We start from the raw sequence: 24,000 nt of genomic DNA on the forward strand, positions 1-24,000 counted from the left end.
CCTCTCCCCTCCCCTCTCCCCCTCCCCTCTCCCTACCTCTCTCCCTCTCTCCCCCTCCCTCTCCCTACCTCTCTCTCTCTCCCTCTCCCCCTCTCTCTCTCCCTCTCTCCCTCTCCCTCTCTCTCTCTCCCCCCTCTCCCCTCCCCTCTCCCTACCTCTCTCCCTCTCCCTCCCTCTCTCTCTCTCTCCCCCTCTCTCTCTCTCCCCCTTCTCCCCCTCTCCCCTTCTCCCCTCCCCTCTCCCTACCTCTCTCTCTCTCTCTCCCTCTCCCTCTCCCTCCCCTCTCTCTCTCTCCCTCTCCCTCTCCCTCCCCTCTCTCTCTCTCTCTCTCTCCCTCTCTCTCTCCCTCTCCCTCTCTCTCTCCCTCTCTCTTATTGCCAGCTGGTTCTCTCAGCAGTAGTCCATTCGATAATCTGTCCCTGGTGTTGTTCTGGGTTCTCTCTCACTGACAGCAAGGACTTTCCACAAGGTTGTGTATCCATTAGCTCCCTAACTACTTCAATACTTGTTCTTAACTCCCTCTCTCCCGGGAATAACTCCCTCTCTCCCGGGAATAACTCCCTCTCTCCCGGGGATAACTCCCCCTCTCCCAGAGATAAATCCCTCTCTCCCGGGGATAACTCCCTCTCTCCCGAGGATAACTCCCTCGCTGCTGGGGATAACTCCTCTCCCGGGAATAACTCCTTCTCTCCCGGGGATAACTCCCTCTCTCCCGGGAATATCTCCCTCTCTCCCGGGGATAACTCCCTCTCTCCCGGGAATAACTCCCTCTCTCCCGGGGATAACTCCCTCTCTCCCGGGAATAACTCCTTCTCTCCCGGGGATAACTCCCTCGCTGCTGGGGATAACTCCCTCTCTCCCGGGAATAACTCCCTCTCTCCCGGGAATAACTCCTTCTCTCCCGGGAATAACTCCCTCTCTCCCGGGAATAACTCCTTCTCTCCCGGGGATAACTCCCTCTCTCCCGGGAATAACTCCCTCTCTCCCGGGAATAACTCCCTCTCTCCCAGGGATAACTCCCTCGCTGCTGGGGATAACTCCCTCGCTGCTGGGGATAACTCCCTCGCTGCTGGGGATAACTCCCTCTCTCCCGGGGATAACTCCCTCGCTGCTGGGGATAACTCCCTCGCTGCTGGGGATAACTCCCTCTCTCCCGGGGATAACTCCCTCTCTCCCGGGGATAACTCCCTCTCTCCCGGGGATAACTCCCTCGCTGCTGGGGATAACTCCCTCAGTGCTGGGGATAACTCCCGTCCTCACGTGACCACTCAGTCTACGAGGGCTAAACAGTCTCAGCCCAACGCAGGAGCTAATTTCCTGTTTGAGTCAAAACAGTACCATGGGAATGTCTTCATTGCTCGGAGAGGGCAGACAGGGCCTTGTTTGAACTCAGCGCCTCTGACAGTGCAGCACTCACTCAATACTGCACTCAGCCTGAACTCTGTGCTCAGATCCCTGGTATCTCTGCAATCTGACTCCGAGTCTGTCTCCTGACATCCTAATAAACACACCACTTATTGGAAAGCCTCTGTCACGTATCTCACTCCGGTGAGGGGGAATCGCCCATTTAAAACAGGAACGAGGCTGAATTATTCTGTCACTCAGAGGATGGTGGGCCTTTGGAAGGCTCTTCCTGTACAGATGGCTGTTAAAGAGTCTGAGGATATCTTTAAGGCAGGGGTGAATAGATTCTTGCTATCACGACGGGGTGAAAGGTTATTGGGAGTGGGTAGGATGCAGATGTGAGGTCACCATCAGATCAGCCACGGCCTTGTCAAATGGTGCAGCAGGCCTGAGGGGCTGAATGGCCTCTTCCTGCTCCTTGTTCGCACGTATTCCTGCCTAGAATTATCGCTGTTGTCCGCAGGGATTAACGATTAATCTGTGGAGACTCCTATGCTGGAAAATCCTGGAGGGTTGGCACTCCCAGAGCATGGGGCGGGATGGGAGGAGAGGGGGTTTTTTAATATTCATTTGTAGGACATGGGCGTCGCTGGCTGGGCCAGCATTTATTGCCCATCCCTAGCTGCCCTTGAACTGAGTGGCTTGTTCAGAGGGCAGTTGAGAGTCAACCACATTGCTGTGGCTCTGGAGTCACATGTAGGCCAGACCAGGTAAGGATGGGTTTTTCCGATGATCGACAATGGTTTCATGGTCATCAGTAGATTCTTAATTCCAGATTTTTTTTATTGAATTCAAATTCCACCACATGCTGTGGCGGGATTTGAACCCGGGTCCCAGGACATTAGCTGGGTTTCCTGATTAATAGTCCAGTGATTATACCACGAGTCCTTCGCCTCTCCGTGGCTCGGCGGGGGTGGTGGTTCTATTGTTCATTCACGGGATGTGCTGTTTCTGGCACTATTCCCTGCCCTAATTATCCTGTGTTGATGATCCTGAGACAAGCCCTGCAGAGAGATTTCAGAAATAGCACTGTTTCTGAATTGTCAGAGGAGGTCGGTGACCTTCCTGAACCCAGGGAGGCTGCGGCCTGGCCTGCAGTTACTTGGAGCACATTAACTCTCTGCATTGTTCGGCCGATGTGGCCTTGATGCCGTCCCTCACACAGAGAGTAACAAACAAGCCCGCCCACCATCGCACCCTCAGCATTGCACTCTTATCATCTTCTCTCCCAAAGCCTCCTAAAGGACCTACTCCTAACATTGCCCCAATCCATGGATTCTCAGCAAGTTAGGATCACATTTCAGCCACAAAACAGAAAAAGAATCAACTCCCTGGCATTTGTTGGTTGATAGGGAAGGCGATGGCCTAGTGGTATTATCACTGGATTATTAATCCAGAAACTCAGCTAATGTTCTGGGGACCCGGGTTCGAATCTCGCCACGGCAGATGGTGGAATTTGAATTCAATAAAAACTATCTGGAATTAAGAATCTACTGATGACCATGAAACCATTGTCGGAAAAACCCATCTGGTTCACTAATGTCCTTTAGGGAAGGAAATCTGCCGTCCTTACCTGGTCTGGCCTACATGTGACCCACAGCAATGTGGTTGACTCTCAACTGCCCTCCAAGGGCAACTACGGATGGGCAATAAATGCTGGCCCAGCCAGCGACACCCATGTCCCATAAATGAATAAATAAAATCTATCTTTGAATCCAGATTTGGGGCAGCACGGTGGCACAGTGGTTCGCACTGCTGTCTCACAGCGCCAGGGACTAGGGTTTGATTGCCAGCTTGGGTCACTGTCTGTACGGAGTTTGCACATTCTCTCCATGTGGGTTTCCTCCGGGTGCTCCGGTTTCCTCCCACAGTCCAAAGATGTGCGGGTTAGATGGATTGGCCATGCTAAATCGCCCCTTAGTGTGAGGGGAACTAGCTGGGGTAAATGTATGGGGTTACAGGGATAGGGCCTGGGAAGAATTGCGGTCAGCACTGGCTCAATGGGCTGAATGGCCTCCTTCTGCGCTGCAGGAATTCTATGATTCTAAATGTTGATATAGGAATTTCTAATTGGATAGAGGTGGGTGTTTGAAATTTAACAAGCATTGCAGTATAACGTTTTTAATATACTACTATTTAAAACTTGTATAGTATGGTGTTTGATCATAGAGACAGTATAACGGAGGGGTTTATCACTGTAACAGACTGGGGTCTGTGTTTAATGGAGGGGTTTATCACTGTAACAGACTGGGGTCTGTGTTTAATGGAGGGGTTTATCATTGTAACAGACTGGGGTCTGTGTTTAATGGAGGGGTTTATCACTGTAACAGACTGGGGTCTGTGTTTAATGGGGGGTTTATCACTGTAACAGACTGGGGTCTGTGTTTAATGGGGGGTTTATCACTGTAACAGACTGGGGTCTGTGTTTAATGGAGGGGTTTATCACTGTAACACACTGGGGTCTGTGTATAATGGAGGGGTTTATCACTGTAACAGACTGGGGTCTGTGTATAATGGAGGGGTTTATCACTGTAACAGACTGGGGTCTGTGTTTAATGGGGGGTTTATCACTGTAACAGACTGGGGTCTGTGTTTAATGGAGGGGTTTATCACTGTAACACACTGGGGTCTGTGTATAATGGAGGGGTTTATCACTGTAACAGACTGGGGTCTGTGTTTAATGGAGGGGTTTATCACTGTAACAGACTGGGGTCTGTGTTTAATGGAGGGGTTTATCACTGTAACAGACTGGGGTCTGTGTTTAATGGAGGGGTTTATCACTGTAACACACTGGGGTCTGTGTTTAATGGAGGGGTTTATCACTGTAACAGACTGGGGTCTGTGTATAATGGGGGGTTTATCACTGTAACAGACTGGGGTCTGTGTATAATGGAGGGGTTTATCATTGTAACAGACTGGGGTCTGTGTTTAATGGAGGGGTTTATCATTGTAACAGACTGGGGTCTGTGTTTAATGGAGGGGTTTATCACTGTAACAGACTGGGGTCTGTGTATAATGGGGGGTTTATCACTGTAACAGACTGGGGTCTGTGTATAATGGAGGGGTTTATCACTGTAACAGACTGGGGTCTGTGTATAATGGAGGGGTTTATCACTGTAACAGACTGGGGTCTGTGTTTAATGGAGGGGTTTATCTCTGTAACAGACTGGGGTCTGTGTATAATGGAGGGGTTTATCACTGTAACACACTGGGGTCTGTGTATAATGGAGGGGTTTATCACTGTAACAGACTGGGGTCTGTGTATAATGGTGGGGTTTATCACTGTAACAGACTGGGGTCTGTGTTTAATGGTGGGGTTTATCACTGTAACAGACTGGGGTCTGTGTTTAATGGTGGGGTTTATCACTGTTACAGACTGGGGTCTGTGTTTAATGGTGGGGTTTATCACTGTAACAGACTGGGGTCTGTGTATAATGGGGGGTTTATCACTGTAACAGACTGGGGTCTGTGTTTAATGGAGGGGTTTATCACTGTTACAGACTGGGGTCTGTGTTTAATGGAGGGGTTTATCACTGTAACAGACTGGGGACTGTGTTTAATGGAGGGGTTTATCACTGTTACAGACTGGGGTCTGTGTATAATGGAGGGGTTTATCACTGTAACAGACTGGGGTCTGTGTATAATGGGGGGTTTATCACTGTAACAGACTGGGGTCTGTGTATAATGGGGGGTTTATCACTGTAACAGACTGGGGTCTGTGTTTAATGGGGGGTTTATCACTGTAACAGACTGGGGTCTGTGTTTAATGGAGGGGTTTATCACTGTAACAGACTGGGGTCTGTGTATAATGGAGGGGTTTATCACTGTAACACACTGGGGTCTGTGTATAATGGAGGGGTTTATCACTGTTACAGACTGGGGTCTGTGTATAATGGAGGGGTTTATCACTGTAACAGACTGGGGTCTGTGTATAATGGAGGGGTTTATCACTGTAACACACTGGGGTCTGTGTATAATGGGGGGTTTATCACTGTAACAGACCGAGGTCTGTGTTTAATGGAGGGGTTTATCACTGTAACAGACTGGGGTCTGTGTATAATGGAGGGGTTTATCACTGTAACAGACTGGGGTCTGTGTTTAATGGAGGGGTTTATCACTGTAACAGACTGGGGTCTGTGTTTAATGGAGGGGTTTATCATTGTAACAGACTGGGGTCTGTGTTTAATGGAGGGTTTTATCACTGTAACAGACTGGGGTCTGTGTTTAATGGAGGGGTTTATCACTGTAACACACTGGGGTCTGTGTTTAATGGTGGGGTTTATCACTGTAACAGACTGGGGTCTGTGTATAATGGAGGGGTTTATCACTGTAACAGACTGGGGTCTGTGTATAATGGAGGGGTTTATCACTGTAACAGACTGGGGTCTGTGTATAATGGGGGGTTTATCACTGTAACAGACTGGGGTCTGTGTATAATGGAGGGGTTTATCACTGTAACAGACTGGGGTCTGTGTATAATGGAGGGGTTTATCACTGTAACAGACTGGGGTCTGTGTATAATGGAGGGGTTTATCACTGTAACACACTGGGGTCTGTGTATAATGGAGGGGTTTATCACTGTAACAGACTGGGGTCTGTGTATAATGGGGGGTTTATCACTGTAACAGACTGGGGTCTGTGTTTAATGGAGGGGTTTATCATTGTAACAGACTGGGGTCTGTGTTTAATGGAGGGGTTTATCACTGTAACAGACTGGGGTCTGTGTTTAATGGAGGTTTATTAAATTATTTTAAAGTAAATGTTTATTTATTCGTCACAGACGGGCGTACATTAACACTGCAATGAAGTTACTGTGAAAATCCCCTAGTATAATATATAGTAAGGATCTTCTAAATATAGTAAATATTTTGCATTTATGTAGTGCCTTACACGTCCTCAGGACATTCTGAAAGGCTTTCGGCCGATGACGTACTTTTTGAAATGCAGTCATTGTTGGAATGTAGAAAACCTGACAGGAGGTTTGTGCACAGCAAGATTCCAGAATGGCTACTTGCATTTGTATAGCTTCCCAAAGCCAACCCAACAGCAATAGGATAAGTGGGAAGATAACGGCTGGAATTTTACCGCCTTGCCCGCCACGGGAATCGGAGCGGTTGAGGGGCAGACAAGGGGAAGGTCCGTTGACCGTGGGCAGGATTTTATGGTTTTGGGATGAGCGAGTTGGTAAAATCCGGTTCAATCTGCTTTGGTGTTTGAATGTGTGTTTTGTTACTGATTAACCTTGTTTTGGTAGTTTTGGTTCAATCAGTTTTGGCATTTTTATGAACATGTGAACATTCGAATCAGGATCAGGGATAGGCCATTCAACCCCTCTAGCCTGTCCCGCCATTCAATAATATCATGGCTGATCTGATTGTAACCTCAACCCCACATTCCTGCCTAACCCCCGATAACCTTTCACCCCCTCGTCAATCAAGAATCTATCCAACGCAGCCTTAAAAATATTCAAAGATTCTGCTTCCACTGCCTGTCGAGGAAGAGAGTTCCGGAGACTCTCAACCCTCTGAGAGAAAAAATTCTCCTAATCTCTGTCTTAAATGAGAGACCTCTTATTTTTAAACAGCGACCCCTAGTTCTAGATTCTCTGACAGAGGAAACATCCTCTCCACATCCACCCTGATCATACCCACCAGGATCTTACACATTTCAATCAATTCACCTCTTATGCTTCTAAACTCTGTCCAACCTTTTCTCATAAGACAACCCTCCCATTCCTGGTATTAGCCTTCTCTGAATTGCTTCCAATACATTTATATCCAATACTGTACAGAGTACTCCAGATGTGGTCTCACCATTGTCCTCTATATCTGACGCATAACCTCCCCACTTTTGTAATCAATTGCCCTCACAATGAACAATAACATTCTATCAGCTTTCCTAATTACTTGCTGTACCTCCATACTAACTTTTTACAATTCATGCTCTAGGACACCCAGATCCCTCTGCATCTCGGAGCTCTGCAATCTCTCACCATTTAGTTAATATGCTTTCTGTTCACCTTGTCAAAATGGACATTTTCACATTTTCCCACACTATACTCCATTTGCCAGATCTTGTCCACTCACTGATATCTTTTTGTGGCCTGCTTATGACCTCTTCGCAACTTCCATTCCTACCTATCTTTGTGCCATCAGCAAATTTAGCAACCATATCTTCAGGCTCTTCATCCAACTTATTTATATAAATCATAACATGTTGAGGCCCCAGCACTGATCCCTGTACCACACCACTCGTTACATCTTGCCAACCAAAAAATGACCCATTTTTGCCTACTTTCTGCCTCCTGTTAGCCAGCTAATCTTTTATCCGTGCCAACATGTTACCCCTACACCATGAGCTGCTATTTTCCACAATTGAAAAAAAGCTTCTTTAATATGGTTTATATTTGGTAACAAATATACCTTTGTTGTATTCGATGTGGCACCTTATCCTCATGTGACATCACTTGGAAATCTAAGTACTGGTTCCTTTCTCTACAGCACTTGTTAATTTTTCCAATAACTCCAATGAATTGGTGATTTTCCTTTCACAAAACCATGTTGTCTCTGCCTGATTGCCTTGACCTTTTCCAAATTCCCTGCTTTAATATCTTTAATAATGGCTTCTAACATTTTCCCGATGACGGATGTTAGGTTAACTGGCCTATATGTCCTGCTTTCTGTCTCCCTCTGCCTTTTTGAATAAAGGGAGTTACATTCACTATTTTCATAGAATCATAGAATCATACAGCGCAGAAGAGGCCCTTCGACCCATCGAGTCTGCACCGCCACATTAGAAACACCTGATTCCCCACCTAATCCCATTTACCAACACTTGGCCCATAGCCCTGAATGTTCCCTGGATCCGGTCTAATGGAACCTTCTCAAAGTGCATGATCAGCCATGATCATATAGAATGGTGCTGCAGGCACAAAGGGCTGAATGGCCTACTCCTGCACCTCTCTTCTATGTTTCTTCCCTGAATTTTGGAAAATTAAAATCAATGCATCAACTATCTCACTAACCACTTCTTTTAAGACCCTGGGATGCAATCCATTAGTACCTGAGGATTTGTCAGTCCACAACTCCAACAATTTACTCAGTACCATTCCCCTGGTGATTGTAATTATCCTGAGTTCCTCCCTCTCTTCCATTTCCTGATTTACTGCCATTTCTGGGATGTTACTTGTATCTTTTATAGAGTTCTTGTTTTTGTTGAATCTGTTTAGATGTTATTGGTTGAATATATTTGATGTTATTGGTTGAATCTGTTTAGATATTATTTGTTGAATCTGCTTTCATGTCCTTATTGAGTTAATTCCGTTTTAAAACGCCGGTCTTAGAGCCACACTTCTCCCCTTCCATCTGTACATGAAATTCTATGCTATGATCGCTGTTGCCTAGAGGCTCCTTTACTATGAGGTTATTGATTAACCTGGTCTCATTACTCATTACCAAGTCCAGAATAGCCTGCTCCCTGGTTGGCTCTAGAATATACTGCTCTCAGCAATGATCTGAAACATTACATGAACCCATGTTCCAGGCTACCTTGATTTCTACGATCTATATATAGATTAAAGCCACCCATGCTTATTGTGGTACTTTTCTTACACATCCCGTTTATTTCTCCCTGTATACTCTGGCCTAACATGTAACAATTATTAAGGGCCAATAAACTACTTCCACAAGTGATCACTTATCCATTCGGCACGGTGGCCCAGTGGTTAGCACTGCTGCCTCACAGCGCCAGGGACCTGGGTTCAATTCCCGGCTTGGGTCACTGTCTGTGTGGAGTCTGCATGTTCTCCCCGTGTCTGCGTGGGTTTCCTCCGGGTGCTCCAGTTTCCTCCCACAGTCTGAAAGACGTGCTGTATAGGTGAATTGGCCATTCTAAATTCTCCCTCAGTGTACCCGAACAGGCGCCGGAGTGTGGCGACTCGGGGATTTTCACAGTAACTTCATTGCAGTGTTAATGTAAGCCTACTTGTGGCTAATAAATAAACTTTAACTTTTAATTCTACTCAAACTGATTCTGCATCTTGCTCTCTCAGGCTAAGGTATTCTCTCAGTACTGAACTAATGCCATCCTTAATTCAGAGAGCTGCCCCACCAGCTTTTCTGAACTTCCTATCTTTCCACAATGTTAAATACCCTTCGATATTCAGGTCCTGGTCACCCTGAACCCTGTAATATCAGGTCATACATAATCTGCGCTGACAATTCATCCATATTGTTATGAATATTGCACGCGCTCAGACACAGAGCCGTTAACTCAGACTTTGTTTTAACCATTGTTGCAATCTCTGACCTTATCTGCTGGCACTCTGTGAAGATTATGCGCTCTGCCCCTTCCTGTCACACTCTGGTTATCATTACCCTGCTCCATTACCTCATTCTTTCCCTTTGATTTACCACATCTCCTCGCACATGATGCCTTCCCTCCACAATTCTACACCCTTGTGCAAAAGAGGGTGTAAAGATAAGCCCGCTAGATACAGATGTGGGTGGCACGGTGGCACAGTGGGTTAGCACTGCTGCCTCACAGCGCCTGGGACCCGGGTACGATTCCCGGCTTGAGTCACTGTCTGTGTGGAGTTTGCACCTTCCCCCCGTGTCTGCGTGGGTTTTCTCCGGGTGCTCCGGTTTCCTCCCACAGTCCGAAAGACGTGCTGGTTAGGTGCATTGGCCGTGCTAAATTCTCCCTCAGTGTTACCTGAACAGGTGCCGGAGTTGTGGCGACCAGGGGATTTTCACACTAACTTCATTGCAGTGTTAATGTAAGCCTACTTGTGACACTAATAAATACACTTTAGATCTGTAGACTTTCGGTGTTGGGGAAATTTCTAGAGACGCCTGGACAGAGTTAATAGCTGTGTGGGCAAATGCAGCTTAATGAGGGGCCAGAACAATTTCTTCAGGGAAAACGGTATTTAAGTACCTTGATGGAGATTTTTGAAAAGGTAGCAGAGAGGGCTGATGAGGGCAATGTTTTTGATGGGGTTAGAACAAAGAACAAAGAGAATTACAGCATCGGAACAGGCCCTTCGGCCCTCCAAACCTGTACCGACCCCATGCTGTCCGTCTGAACTAAAACCCCCTACCCTTCCAGGGACCATTTCCCTCTATTCCCATCCTATTCATGTATTTGTCTAGACGCTCCTTAAAAGTCACTACCGTATCTGCTTCCACTACCTCCCCCAGCAGCAAGTTCCAGACACCCACCACCCCCTGTGTAAAAAACTTGCCTCGTACATCTCCTTTAAACCTTGCCCCTCGCACCTTAAACCTGTGCCCCCTAGTAATTGACTCTTCCACCCTGGGAAAAAGCTTCTGACTATCCACTCTGTCCATGCCCCTCATAATCTTGTAGACTTCTATCAGGTCGTCCCTCAACCTCCGTCATTCCAGTGAGAACAAACCAAGTTTCTCCAACCTCTCCTCATAGCTAATGCCCTCCATACCAGGCAACATCCTGGTAAATCTTTTCTGTACCCTCTCCAAAGCCTCCACATCCTTCTGGGAGTGTGGTTCTTTCAAAAGGTATTTGATACAGAGCTGCACAATAGATATGTGAATAAAGTATGAGCGCATGGAATAAAAAGGACAGCAGCAACATGGATACGGAATTGGCTGAGTGACAGGAAACGGGGTAGTGGTTAATGGATATTTTTGGGCTGGAGGAAGGTTTATAGTGGGGTTTCCCAGGGGTCAGTGTTGGGACCCTTGCTTTTCCCGCTATATATTAATGACCTAAGCCTTGGTGTGCAGGGGACAATTTCAAAATTAGCAGATGATACAAAAGCTGGAAGCATCGTGAACTGTAGTATAGAACTTCAGAAGGACTTAGACAAGTTGGGGGAGTGGGCAGATAGGTGGCAGATGAAGTTCAATGTAGAGAAATATGAAGTGATTCATTTTGGTAGGAAGAACATAGAGAGACAGTATAAAATAAAGGGATGAATTCTAAAGGGTGCAGGAGCAGAGGGAGCAAATGGCATACATGTGCAAAAGTCATTGAAAGTGGCAGGATAGGTTTAAAGTTTACGTACATAGAACATAGAACATATAGAACAGTACAGCACAGAACAGGCCCTTCGGCCCACGATGTTGTGCCTAGCTTTATCTGAAACCAAGATCAAGCTATCCCACTCCCTAACATCCTGGTGTGCTCCATGTGCCTATCCAATAACCGCTTAAATGTTTCTAAAGTGTCTGACTCCACTATCACTGCAGGCAGTCCATTCCACACCCCAACCACTCTCTGCGTAAAGAACCTACCTCTGATATCCGTCCTGTATCTCCCACCACGAACCCTATAGTTATGCCCCCTTGTAATAGCTCCATCCACCCGAGGAAATAGTCTTTGAACGTTCACTCTATCTATCCCCTTCATCATTTTATACACCTCTATTAAGTCTCCCCTCAGCCTCCTCCGCTCCAGAGAGAATAGCCCTAGCTCCCTCAACCTTTCCTCATATGACCTACCCTCCAAACCAGGCAGCATCCTGGTAAATCTCCTCTGCACTCCTTCCAGCGCTTCCACATCCTTCCTATAGTGAGGTGACCAGAACTGCACACAATATTCCAAATGTGGTCTCACCAAGGTCCTGTACAGTTGCAGCATAACCCCACGGCTCTTAAACTCCAACCCCCTGTTAATAAAAGCTAACACACTACAGGCCTTCTTCACAGCTCTATCCACTTGAGTGGCAACCTTTAGAGATCTGTGGATATGGATCCCAAGATCTCTCTGTTCCTCCACAGTCTTCAGAACCCTACCTTTGACCCTGTAATCCACATTTAAATTTGTCCTACCAAAATGAATCACCTCACATTTATCAGGGTTAAACTCCATTTGCCATTTTTCAGCCCAGCTTTGCATCCTATCTATGTCTCTTTGCAGCCTACAACAGCCCTCCACCTCATCCACTACTCCACCAATCTTGGTGTCATCAGCAAATTTACTGATCCACCCTTCAGCCCCCTCCTCTAAGTCATTAATAAAAATCACAAAGAGCAGAGGACCAAGCACTGATCCCTGCGGCACACCGCTAGCAACCTGCCTCCAATCCGAAAATTTTCCATCCACCACCACCCTCTGTCTTCGGTCAGACAGCCAGTTGCCTATCCAATCGGCCAACTTTCCCTCTATCCCACACCTCCTCACTTTCATCATAAGCCGACCATGGGGGACCTTATCAAACGCCTTACTAAAATCCATGTATATGACATCAACTGCCCTACCTTCATCAACACACTTAGTTACCTCCTCAAAAAATTCTATCAAATTTGTGAGGCACGACTTGCCCTTCACGAATCCGTGCTGACTATTAGTGTCACAAGTGGGCTTACATTAACACCGCAATGAAGTTACTGTGAAAATCCCCTAGCCGCCACACTGAGGGCGAATTCAGCATGGCCAATGCACCTAACCTTTTAGACTGTGGGAGGAAACCGGAGCACCCGGAGGAAACCCACGCAGACACGGGGAGAATGTGCAAACTCCACACAGACAGTGACCCAAGCCGGGAATCGAGCCCGGGTCCCTGGCGGTGTGAGGCAGCAGTGCTAACCACTGTGCCACCGTGCCGTCCATGAGGTGACAGCGGGGTGGACGACATCCTGTCCACCCCCACCGTCGGATTCACGGTGCTGAAACATCCCAACTCTCTGACCTACACTCCCGTCAACACACCTCGACTTCGGAATGAGAGATTGCACCCACCGTTTGGGAATGAGGGTGATTTTTACAAATGATGTCTTGCCCCTTTTGTTTCCGAATGGCCCGCGTTGATGGCTGCAAACTAAATGTGAAAATAGAAGTTTCTCTTGGAGTTGAGGGTTTATTTCTCCATTCGCACTGACTGCTCAGTCGGGCCTCGCAAGGTCAGAGAGTTTGAAACTTTGTCTGACCTCGTCACTTATTTATCTTCTGCTTTCCCTCACGCCAGTGGAAATCCGAGGGTAAAAATAGAAGGTTCCGGTGGTTCCTTTGTGAACTCAGCCAGTCAGGGACTGCCTTGCTACAGTCACCAGGTCCTTACAGATTTATTGACCTTCCTGTCACCCTGTTCATTAGTCCCCGATTCCCCCCCCCCCCCCCCCCCCCCCCCCCCACCCTCGCCCCACGTCCCCTGCTGCAGATTGTGGAGGAACCCTGATGTTTTTGGGTCTTGCCTGGCCAGTCACTTTCTTACTTTGAGGAATGAATCATAGAATCATAGAATCCCGACACTGCAGAAGGAGGCCATTCGGCCCATCAGTCTGTACTGACCACAATCCCACTCAAGCCCTATCCCCATAACCCCATGCCTTTACCCTGCTAGTCCCCTGACACTCAGGGGCAATTTTAGCATGGCCAATCAACCTAACCCGCAATTCTCTGGACTGTGGGAGGAAACCGGAACACCCGGAGGAAACCCACGCAGACACGGGGAAACTCCGCACAGAATGAGTTTCGGGGGAGTTTTCCTTTGCTGCTGGTGTGGAGGACACATTGACGGGAGTGAGCAAATGGGATCACTCTACACTGTGACTCCAATCGTCTCACCAGGGCTTGCTGCACTAACAACAGATGCAACCTCAGTAGCAGCAGTGTGTGCTATCTACAAGGTGCACTGCAACAATTCACCAAAGATCCTTAGACAGCACCTTCCAAACCCACGACCACTTCCATCTAGAAGGACAAGGGCAGCAGATACATGGGGAACACCACCACCAGCAAGTTCCCCTCCAAGCCACTCACCGTCCTGACTTGGAAATATATCACCGTTCCTTCGCAGTCGCTGGGTCAAAATCCTGGAATTCCCTCCCGAACGGCATTGTGGGTTAACCTACAGAACACGGACTGCAGCGATTCAAGAAGACAGCTCACCACCACCTTCTCAAGGGCAACTAGGGATGGGCAATAAATGCTGGCCAGCCGACGACGCCAATGTCCCACGAATGAATATAAAAAACCAGGACAGGTTGTTGGTGATCTGGAGTGCTAAAATCTTCAAGCTCTCGACCATTTCCACTTCACCCCCATTGATGTAGACAGGGGCATGTCCTCCACAGCACTTCCTTAAATTGATGACAATCTCCTTCATTTTGAGGGAGAGATTATTGTTGCTGCACCAGTTCACCAGATTCTCTATCTCATTCCTGTACTCTGTCTCGTCATTGTGTGAGATCCGACCCACTACGGTGGTGTCGTCAGCAAACCTGAAAATCGAGTTGGAGGGGAATTTGGCCGCACAGTCATAGGTGTACAAGGAGTGTAGTAACCTTTTTTCTGTTTTATTTTCAATCTGACAGGTAGTTTGGTACCTGATCTGTGACACAGCACGGGAGCACAGTGGTTAGCACTGCTGCTTCACAGCGCCAGGGACCCAGGTTCAATTCCCGGCTTGGGTCTGTGTGGAGTTTGCACATTCTCCCCGTGTCTGCGTGGGTTTCTTCCGGGAGCGCAGGTTTCCTCCCACAATCTGAAAGACGTGCTGGTTAGGTACATTGACCCGGACAGGCGCCGGAGTGTGGCGACTAGAGGAATTTCACAGTGATTTAGTTGCAGTGTTAATGTAAGCCTTACTTGTGACTAATAAATAAACTTTAAAACTTTAAACTCTGGTCCTGCAGTGTCAGCTTTTCACTCCAAGATCAGGCAAGCTCAAGGCCTTGGCTTCAAGTCCCACTCCAGAGGCCTGGACACCTAAGGGTTGTCAGTCCAAGTGCAGGACTGAGGGAGAGTTGCACGGTCAGACTCCTTTCAAACGATCTGCTAAATGAGAGCCAAGCTAACATCTCAGGACACACGCCTCTATCTCCCTGCTTTACAACAGTGACCACATTTCAAAACAACACCTCCTCCTCCACGATTATCCTCAACACCGATGCCCCACAAGGCTGTGTTCCCAGCACCCTACTATACTCCTTGTACACCTATGACTGTGCGGCCAAATTCCCCTCCAATTCGATTTTCAAGTTTGCTGATGACACCACCGTAGTGGGTCGGATCTCAAACAATGATGAGACAGAGTACAGGAATGAGATAGAGAATCTGGTGAACTGGTGCAGCAACAATAATCTCTTCCTCAATGTCAACAAAATGAAGGAGATTGTCATCGACTTAAGGAAGCACAAAGGAGGACATGCCCCTGTCTACATCGTAATGTGGAGATGCCGGCGTTGGACTGGCGTGAACACAGTAAGAAGTCTCACAACACCAGGTTAAAGTCCAACAGGTTTATTTGGTAGCAAATACCATAAGCTTTCGGAGCAATGCTCCTTCGTCAGATGGAACCATCTGACGAAGGAGCAGCGCTCCGAAAGCTTATGGTATTTGCTACCAAATAAACCTGTTGGACTTTAACCTGGTGCTGTGAGACTTCTTCCTGTCTACATCAACAGGGATGAAGTAGGAAGGGTCGAGAGCTTCAGGTTTTTAGGTGTCCAGATTACCAACCTGTCCTGATCCCCCCCCCATGCCGACACTATAATTAAGAAAGCCCACCAACGCCTCTACTTTCTCAGAAGACTAAGGAAACTTGGCATGTCAGCTATGACTCTCACCAACTTTTACAGATGCACCATAGAAAGCATCCTTTCTGTTTGTATCACAGCTTGGTATGGCTCCTCCTCTGCCCAAGAACGCAAGACTAGGGGATTTTCACAGTAACTTCATGGCAGTGTAACACCCTTTGCATCCCTCCATAGTTCAAACCCACACCCATCATCAAACCCCTGTAGGAGGTCACTGCCTTATGATGGTTTGTGTATGTATATTTATGTGTGTATGTATGACAGGGTAGTGTTACGCAGGTAAGCATGCAGGTGCCTGAAGGTAAGCATGCAGGTGCCTGAAGGTAAGCATGCAGGTGCAGCAGGTGGTGAAGAAGGCAAATGGCATGTTGGCCTTCATTGTGAGGGGTTTTGAGTACAGGAGCAGGGATGTGTTGTTGCAATTATCCAGGGCCTTGGTGAGGCCACACCTAGAGTATTGTGTGTAGTTTTGGTCTCCTTTTCTGAGGAAGGATGTTCTTGCTCTCGAGGGAGTGCAGCGAAGGTTTACCAGGCTGATTCCAGGGATGGTGGGACTGATGTACAAGGAGAGATTGACTAGGTTAGGATTGTTTTTGCTGGAGTTCAGACAAATGAGGGGGGAATCTCACAGAGACTAATAAAATTCTAACAGGACTAGATAGGGTAGATGCAGGGAGGTGTTCCCGATGGTGGGGGAGTCCAGAACCAGGGGTTACAGTCTGAGGCTTCAGGATAGACCATTTAGGACGGAGATGAGGGGATATTTCTTCATCCAAAGAGTGGTGAGTCTGTGGAATTCATTACCACAGGAAATAGTTGATGCCAAAACATTGAATGTATTCAAGAGGCAGCTGGAGAGGCACTTGGGGCGAATGGGATCAAAGGTTATGAAGAGAAAGCAGGATTAGGCTATTGAGTTGGACGATCAGCCATGATCGTGATGAATGGCGGAGCAGGCTCGAAGGGCCGAATGGCCTCCTCCTGCTCCTATCTTCTATGTTTCTATGACGCAGATCCCCTTTACCTCGCTTCATAATCTGTTTAAGGGTTTGGGAAGGTGTTAACTGTTCTTCATTAACGTTTAAAGGTTCATTAATATAAAGACCTGACACTCACTTTAAGTAAATAATTAACGAGTTATTTATTTAACCAACCAGGAACTTTAATTAAACAAGTCATATATCAGTTGAAGTAAGGTTCGACTGGAACGCTGTTCAAATAAAAACAAGGACTATTCATTACTAAAAAATATGAACATTAACTTCGTCATTCTCAAAAATATATATAAACAGATTTTGTGGCTTTGGAATAAACCTTTGGAGTTCTTTTGTTGATGCCGCTGTCTATAAACACTTTGTGATTTGGTAACCTTCTGCTGGATAGATGGAGAGTTCTCTTAAGAGATATTTTAAGCTGTTAGAGAGCCGCTCTTGCCCTCTCTATGTGCTGGGAGGTGGCAGCTTTTCACTTCCACTCCAGTGAACTAACTGAACTGAATTAAACTGAACTGAAGGCAGGCAGTTGGGTTCCCATTTTTATATCTCCGATGGCCTATCCATTTTCCTACACCAGGATTGGTCTGAGGCTGTCAACAACAGCAAATGCAAATTTGATAGGTTCCTGATAGCTGAGTGTCTTCTTTAAACCAATAGGCTATCAAACTGCAAAAGCCTGCAAAGCCTGTTACCAAGGCAACCCTGATGCTTGGTCCTTCTTACAATTGTTGCAATCTGTGTACCCTGTATGTATTTTAAACATTCAAGCAGTGAACACAAAATCAGCTTTTAAAGGGACCATGCACTGTTTTCTTTCCCTCTAGCAGTTTTTACAATTCTTTTATATCTTTATAAACATTCTTTACATCTTTACAAACTCAATTTCACACCATATGTATATTTAGTCAAATCTGAATAAACCAGTTTTTGGTTGGGTACTTTGAAACTGTACTGAGCATAGACGTTGCTTCTGCCCTGTGACGAATCCCAACCTCTGGCAATGAGGTGGGATTGTGGGAGTCCCTGGCCAAGCAGATATAGGTTGGAGAAGCTTCTAGCAAACCAGTAGTTGGTGAGGTTTTGGTTTGCTGAGAAATAGTTTCAAAAATCCACTCTTAGTGAGAAGGCTGTTTGTACATGTGGACTGGTTACATCAACAGGTGTGATTGGGCATCTGGAAGAGTCCAGCCCTGACCGAGAGTGCCTGTGTGGAGCAGCGAGAGATGTGATTCACTGTTAATAATATCCTCAATGTTTCTAATAATCTAGCTGTGAATCAAGCAGTGAGGGAAAGGAAAAGGACGATATTTCTCACTTAAGCATGCCCAGAGTGTCTGAAATGCTTTGTTGACCCACTGCTGGGAAATCGATAGGCTGTTTCCGGACATTTTGTGCAATCTTGAGCAACTCTACAGTCCCAAGCTACTGCAGAACTGGTTTTGAAGCAGTGACCCGGTGACCCAGTGACCCAGTGGCCCAGTGAAGCGGTGACTCAGTGACCCAGTGAAGCAGTAACCCAGTGACCCAGTGGCCCAGTGAAGCAGTGACTCAGTGACCCAGTGAAGCAGTAACCCAGTGACCCAGTGAAGCAGTGGCCCAGTGACCCAGTGAAGCAGTGGCCCAGTAACCCAGTGAAGCAGTGACCCGGTGACCCAGTGACCCAGTGAAGCAGTAACCCAGTGACCCAGTGAAGCAATGGCCCAGTGAAGCAGTGACCCAGTGGCCCAGTGAAGCAGTGACCCAGAGAAGCAGTGACCCAGTGAAACAGTGACCCAGTAACCCAGTTACCCCGTGGCCCAGTGAAGCAGTGACCCAGTGATATAGTGACCTAGTGAAGCAGTGACCCAGTGAAGCAGTGACCTAGTGAAGCAGTAACCTAGTGAAGCAGTTACCCAGTGAAGCAGTTACCCAGTGAAGCAGTGACCCAGTGAAGCAGTGACCCAGTGAAGCAGTGACCCAGTTACCCAGTGAAGCAGTTACCCAGTGAAGCAGTGACCCAGTGAAGCAGTGACCCAGTGAAGCAGTGACCCAGTGAAGCAGTGACCCAGTTACCCAGTGAAGCAGTGACCCAGTGAAGCAGTGACCCAGTGAAGCAGTGACCCAGTTACCCAGTGAAGCAGTGACCCAGTGAAGCAGTGACCCAGTTACCCAGTGAAGCAGTGACTCAGTGAAGCAGTGACCCAGTGAAGCAGTGACCCAGTTACCCAGTGAAGCAGTTACCCAGTGAAGCAGTGACCCAGTGAAGCAGTGACCCAGTGAAGCAGTGACCCAGTTACCCAGTGAAGCAGTTACCCAGTGAAGCAGTGACCCAGTGAAGCAGTGACCCAGTGAAGCAGTGACCCAGTGAAGCAGTGACCCAGTTACCCAGTGAAGCAGTGACCCAGTGAAGCAGTGACCCAGTGAAGCAGTGACCCAGTTACCCAGTGAAGCAGTGACCCAGTGAAGCAGTGACCCAGTTACCCAGTGAAGCAGTGACCCAGTGAAGCAGTGACCCAGTGAAGCAGTGACCCAGTTACCCAGTGAAGCAGTGACTCAGTGAAGCAGTGACTCAGTGGCCAGTGAAGCAGTGACCCAGTGAAGCAGTGACCCAGTTACCCAGTGAAGCAGTGACTGAGTGAAGCAGTTACCCAGTGAAGCAGTGACTGAGTGACCCAGTTACCCAGTGAAGCAGTGACCCAGTGAAGCAGTGACCCAGTTACCCAGTGAAGCAGTGACCCAGTGAAGCAGTGACCCAGTTACCCAGTGAAACAGTGACTCAGTGAAGCAGTGACTGAGTGACCCAGTGAGCCAGTGAAGCAGTGACTCAGTGAAGCAGTTACCCAGTGAAGCAGTTACCCAGTGAAGCAGTGACTGAGTGACCCAGTGAGCCAGTGAAGCAGTGACTCAGTGAAGCAGTTACCCAGTGAAGCAGTGAGCCAGTGCGAATGTTGCTGGGCCTTTGGAAAAGCTGTCCATTCACTGTGATTTTGTAGAATTTTCAGAGGGACGGATCTGTGTGCAGGTTAAAAAGTGAACACATTTGCAGTTAACGTTTGACAGAGCTTTCCAAAGAACATTGCCCATGGCTGAAATCATAGAAATCATAGAAACCCTACAGTGCAGAAGGAGGCCATTCGGCCCATCGAGTCTGCACCGACCACAATCCCACCCAGGCCCTACCCCCACATATTTACCCACTAACCTACGCGTCCCAGGACTCTAAGGGGCAATTTTTAACCTGGCCAATCAACCTAACCCGCACATCTTTGGACTGTGGGAGGAAACCGGAGCACCCGGAGGAAACCCACGCAGACACGAGGAGAATGTGCAAACTCCACACAGACAGTGACCCGAGCCGGGAATCGAACCCGGGACCCTGGAGCTGTGAAGCAGCAGTGCTAACCACTGTGCCACCGTGCCGCCCAAGTTGCAACTGAGTAGGCAGAGGGCTGTAACTCCAGCAATCGGTAGCGGCAGAGGAATGGCAAAGTCTTGTCACCGGTGCTCGGGCCAACATTGGGCACAGGTTCTCCGTTTCCCGAGGCAGATTGCTCCAGCCGCAAGAAGAGCCATAGAAAAGTTACAGCACAGAAGAGGCTATTTGGCCCATCTTGCCCATGCCAGGCCAAGGATACCCAGATGCCCTTTCTAATCCCACCTTCCTGCTCCCGGCCCATACCCCTGTACCTTGCAGCACCTATGGTGCAGATCCAGGTACCATTTAAAACAGTTTAGGGTCTCTGCCTCCAGCACCAACTCGGGCTGTGAATTCAGTCACCCGCCACCCTCTGTGTAAAAACATTCTTCCTCATGTCCCCTCTACACCTACTGCCACTTATCTTGAATCTCTGTCCCCTGGTTCTAGAATTCTCCGCCAAGGGAAACAATTATCTCCTGTTCACTCTATCTCTTCTCCTCATAATCTTGAATACCTCAATCAAGTCACCCCTCAGCCTTCTTTGTCCCAAGGAAAATAATCCCAACCTATCTGATCTCTCCTCATTCCTACACTTTTCCAGCCCTGGAAACATTCCTGTAAACTCCCTCTGCGCTCTCTCTCCAGGCCCTGGAAACATTCCTGTAAACTCCCTCTGCGCTCTCTCTCCCAGGCCCTGGAAACATTCCTGTAAACTTCCTCTGCGCTCTCTCTCCAGGGCCTGGAAACATTCCTGTAAACTCCCTCTGCGCTCTCTCTCCAGGCCCTGGAAACATTCCTGTAAACTCCCTCTGCGCTCTCTCTCCAGGCCCTGGAAACATTCCTGTAAACTCCCTCTGCGCTCTCTCTCCAGGCCCTGGAAACATTCCTGTAAACTTCCTCTGCGCTCTCTCTCCAGGCCCTGGAAACATTCCTGTAAACTCCCTCTGCGCTCTCTCTCCAGGCCCTGGAAACATTCCTGTAAACTCCCTCTGCGCTCTCTCTCCAGGGCCCTGGAAACATTCCTGTAAACTCCCTCTGCTCTCTCTCTCCAGGGTAATTCTGTCCTTCCTGTAATGTGGTGACCAGAACTTCACACAATATTCCAATTGTGGCCTCACCAGTGTTTTATACAATTCCAACATGACATCCTTACTTTTATATTCGATATCTCTGCCAATGAAGGAGAGCATTCCATTGGCCTTCTTTACAACCTTGTCTACATGAACTGCTGTCTTTAGGGACCCGTGTACTTGTACACTGAGATCTCTCACTTCATCTGTCCCTCTTAGTATATTCCCATTTATTGTGTACCCCCTATCACTGTTTGACCTCCCTAAATGCATGACCTCACAATTCTCTGTGTTAAAATCCATCAGCCACTTTACTGCCCACTCCAATAACCCATCGATATTGTTTCGGAGATTATAGCTATCCTTCTCACTGTCCACTACTCGGCCAATCTTTGTGTCGTCTGCAAATTTCCCAATTGTGCCCCCCACGTTCACACCCAAATCATAGAATCATAGAAACCCTACCATGCAGAAGGAGGCCATTCAGCCCATCGAGACTGCACCGACAACAAACCCACCCAGGCTCTGTCCCTGTAACCCCATATATTTACCCTGCTAACCTCCTTGACACTAAAGGAAAATTGAGCATGGCCAATCCACCTAGCCCACAAATCGTTAATATATAACACAAACAGCACCGGGTCCTGTGGAACACCGCTTGAAATAAGGAGGGTGTCCTTGCCAAGGCACAGCGTAAGATTCTAAATGGAGACAGCACTAGCTGGGAGAAATGGCAGCCTCTTCAAATGGCCGTCGAGAGCACCATACAATAAAATGCAAACGGACGTCCAATGGAAACTCACAAGGTAGTCCAAGTAGAGTTGGATGGAAACAAGAAGAGAAAATGCTGGAAAGACTCAGCAGGTCTGGCAGCATCTGGAAGGAGAGAAAGCAGAGTTAACATTGAGTCCTTTGACTCTTCATCAGAGCTGAAGGGAGGGAGAATGTGTTGGAGCTGTGAGAGCTTGCAACAAAAAAGTAGCAGGGGCGGCACGGTGGCACAGTGGTTGGCACTGCTGCCTCACAGTGCCAGGGACCCGGGTTCGATTCCCGGCTTGGGTCACTGTCTGTGTGGAGTCCGCACGTTCTCCCCATGTCTGCGTGGGTTTCCTCCGGGTGCTCCGGTTTCCTCCCACAGTCCAAAGATGTGCAGGTCAGGTGGATTGGCCATGCTCAAATTGCCCCTTAGTGTCAGGGGGATTAGCAGGGTAAATACATGGGGTTAAGGGGATCGGGCCTGGGCGGGACAGTGGTCGGTGCAGACTCGATGGGCCGAATAGCCTCCTTCTGCACCAATAAAAAAAACTTTAAGAGCAAAAGAAGGGGAAGAGAGGATATTTGCATTGCGGCAATACATAGAATAGAACCATAGAATAGAAATACCGACAGTGCAGAAGGAGGCCATTCGGCCCATTGAGTCTGCACCGACTCTTGGAAGGAGCATCTTACCCAGGTCTGCTCACACATGCAGCAACGTGCAGTGTGGGCCTTTGTTGTAGTGAAGGGTGAAAAACCAGCCTCGTTTGGTAGAAACCACATTTAAATGAAGCTGGAATGAGCTTTATCACATAGAAACAAGACAATGGCACGGTCGTCAAGTACCCTCAGGGATTTAGTGAGACTGGCAAACTGATTGCAGGATATCTGGGTTCAGAGGGATGCAAAGCCAGTTTATTACAGGACTGGTCCAGTACCCACTGCTCTGAAGGAGAAAATAGAGCAAGGGCTGAAAAGACCCGAGACAGAGAGCATTGTCTCTGGGGTAGAGCAGAGTAATGGACAACTCTCAGAGTGCTAGCACCAAAGTCAGCTGGTAACGTGAGAGTTTGTGGTAATTATAAGATAACCACAAATCAGATTTTGGAATGTAACCCATCAGATAGTTTGCCAAAACTGTTCAGGTCAGAATTAATCAAAATTAGATCTGATAAATATCAATGAGTCAGATAATGTGATTTGATTTATTATTGTCACATGTATTAGGATACAATGAAAAGTATTGTTTCCTATACAGACAAAGCACATCATCCATAGTGGTCGGCTATGTATGGAACCAAAAGAAATGGGGGAGATATTAAATGGGTTTTTTGCATCAGTATTTACTAAGGAAACTGGCATGGAGTCTATGGAAATAAGGCAAACAAGTAGGGGGGTCATGGAACCTATACAGATTAAAGGGGAGGAGGTGCTTGCTGTCTTGAGGCAAATCAGAGTAGATAAATCCCCAGGACTGGACAGGGTATTCCCTCGGACCTTGAAGGAGACTAGTGTTGAAATTGTAGGGGCCCTGGCAGATATATTTAAAATGTCGGTATCCACGGGTGAGGTGCCGGATGATTGGAGGATAGCTCATATTGTTCCGTTGTTTAAAAAAGGCTCAAAAAGTAATGCGGGAAATTATAGGCCGGTAAGTTTGGCGTCAGTAGTAGGTAAATTATTGGAAGGAGTACTAAGAGATAGGATCTACAAATATTTGGATAGACAGGGACTTATTAGGGAGAGTCAACATGGCTTTGTGCGTGGTAGGTCATGTTTAACCAATCTACTAGAGTTTTTCGAGGAGGTTACCAGGAAAGTGGATGAAGGGAAGGCAGTGGATGCTGTCTACATGG

Source organism: Mustelus asterias, chromosome 5 (genome assembly GCF_964213995.1).
Source record: "Mustelus asterias chromosome 5, sMusAst1.hap1.1, whole genome shotgun sequence".
Taxonomy (NCBI): domain Eukaryota; kingdom Metazoa; phylum Chordata; class Chondrichthyes; order Carcharhiniformes; family Triakidae; genus Mustelus; species Mustelus asterias.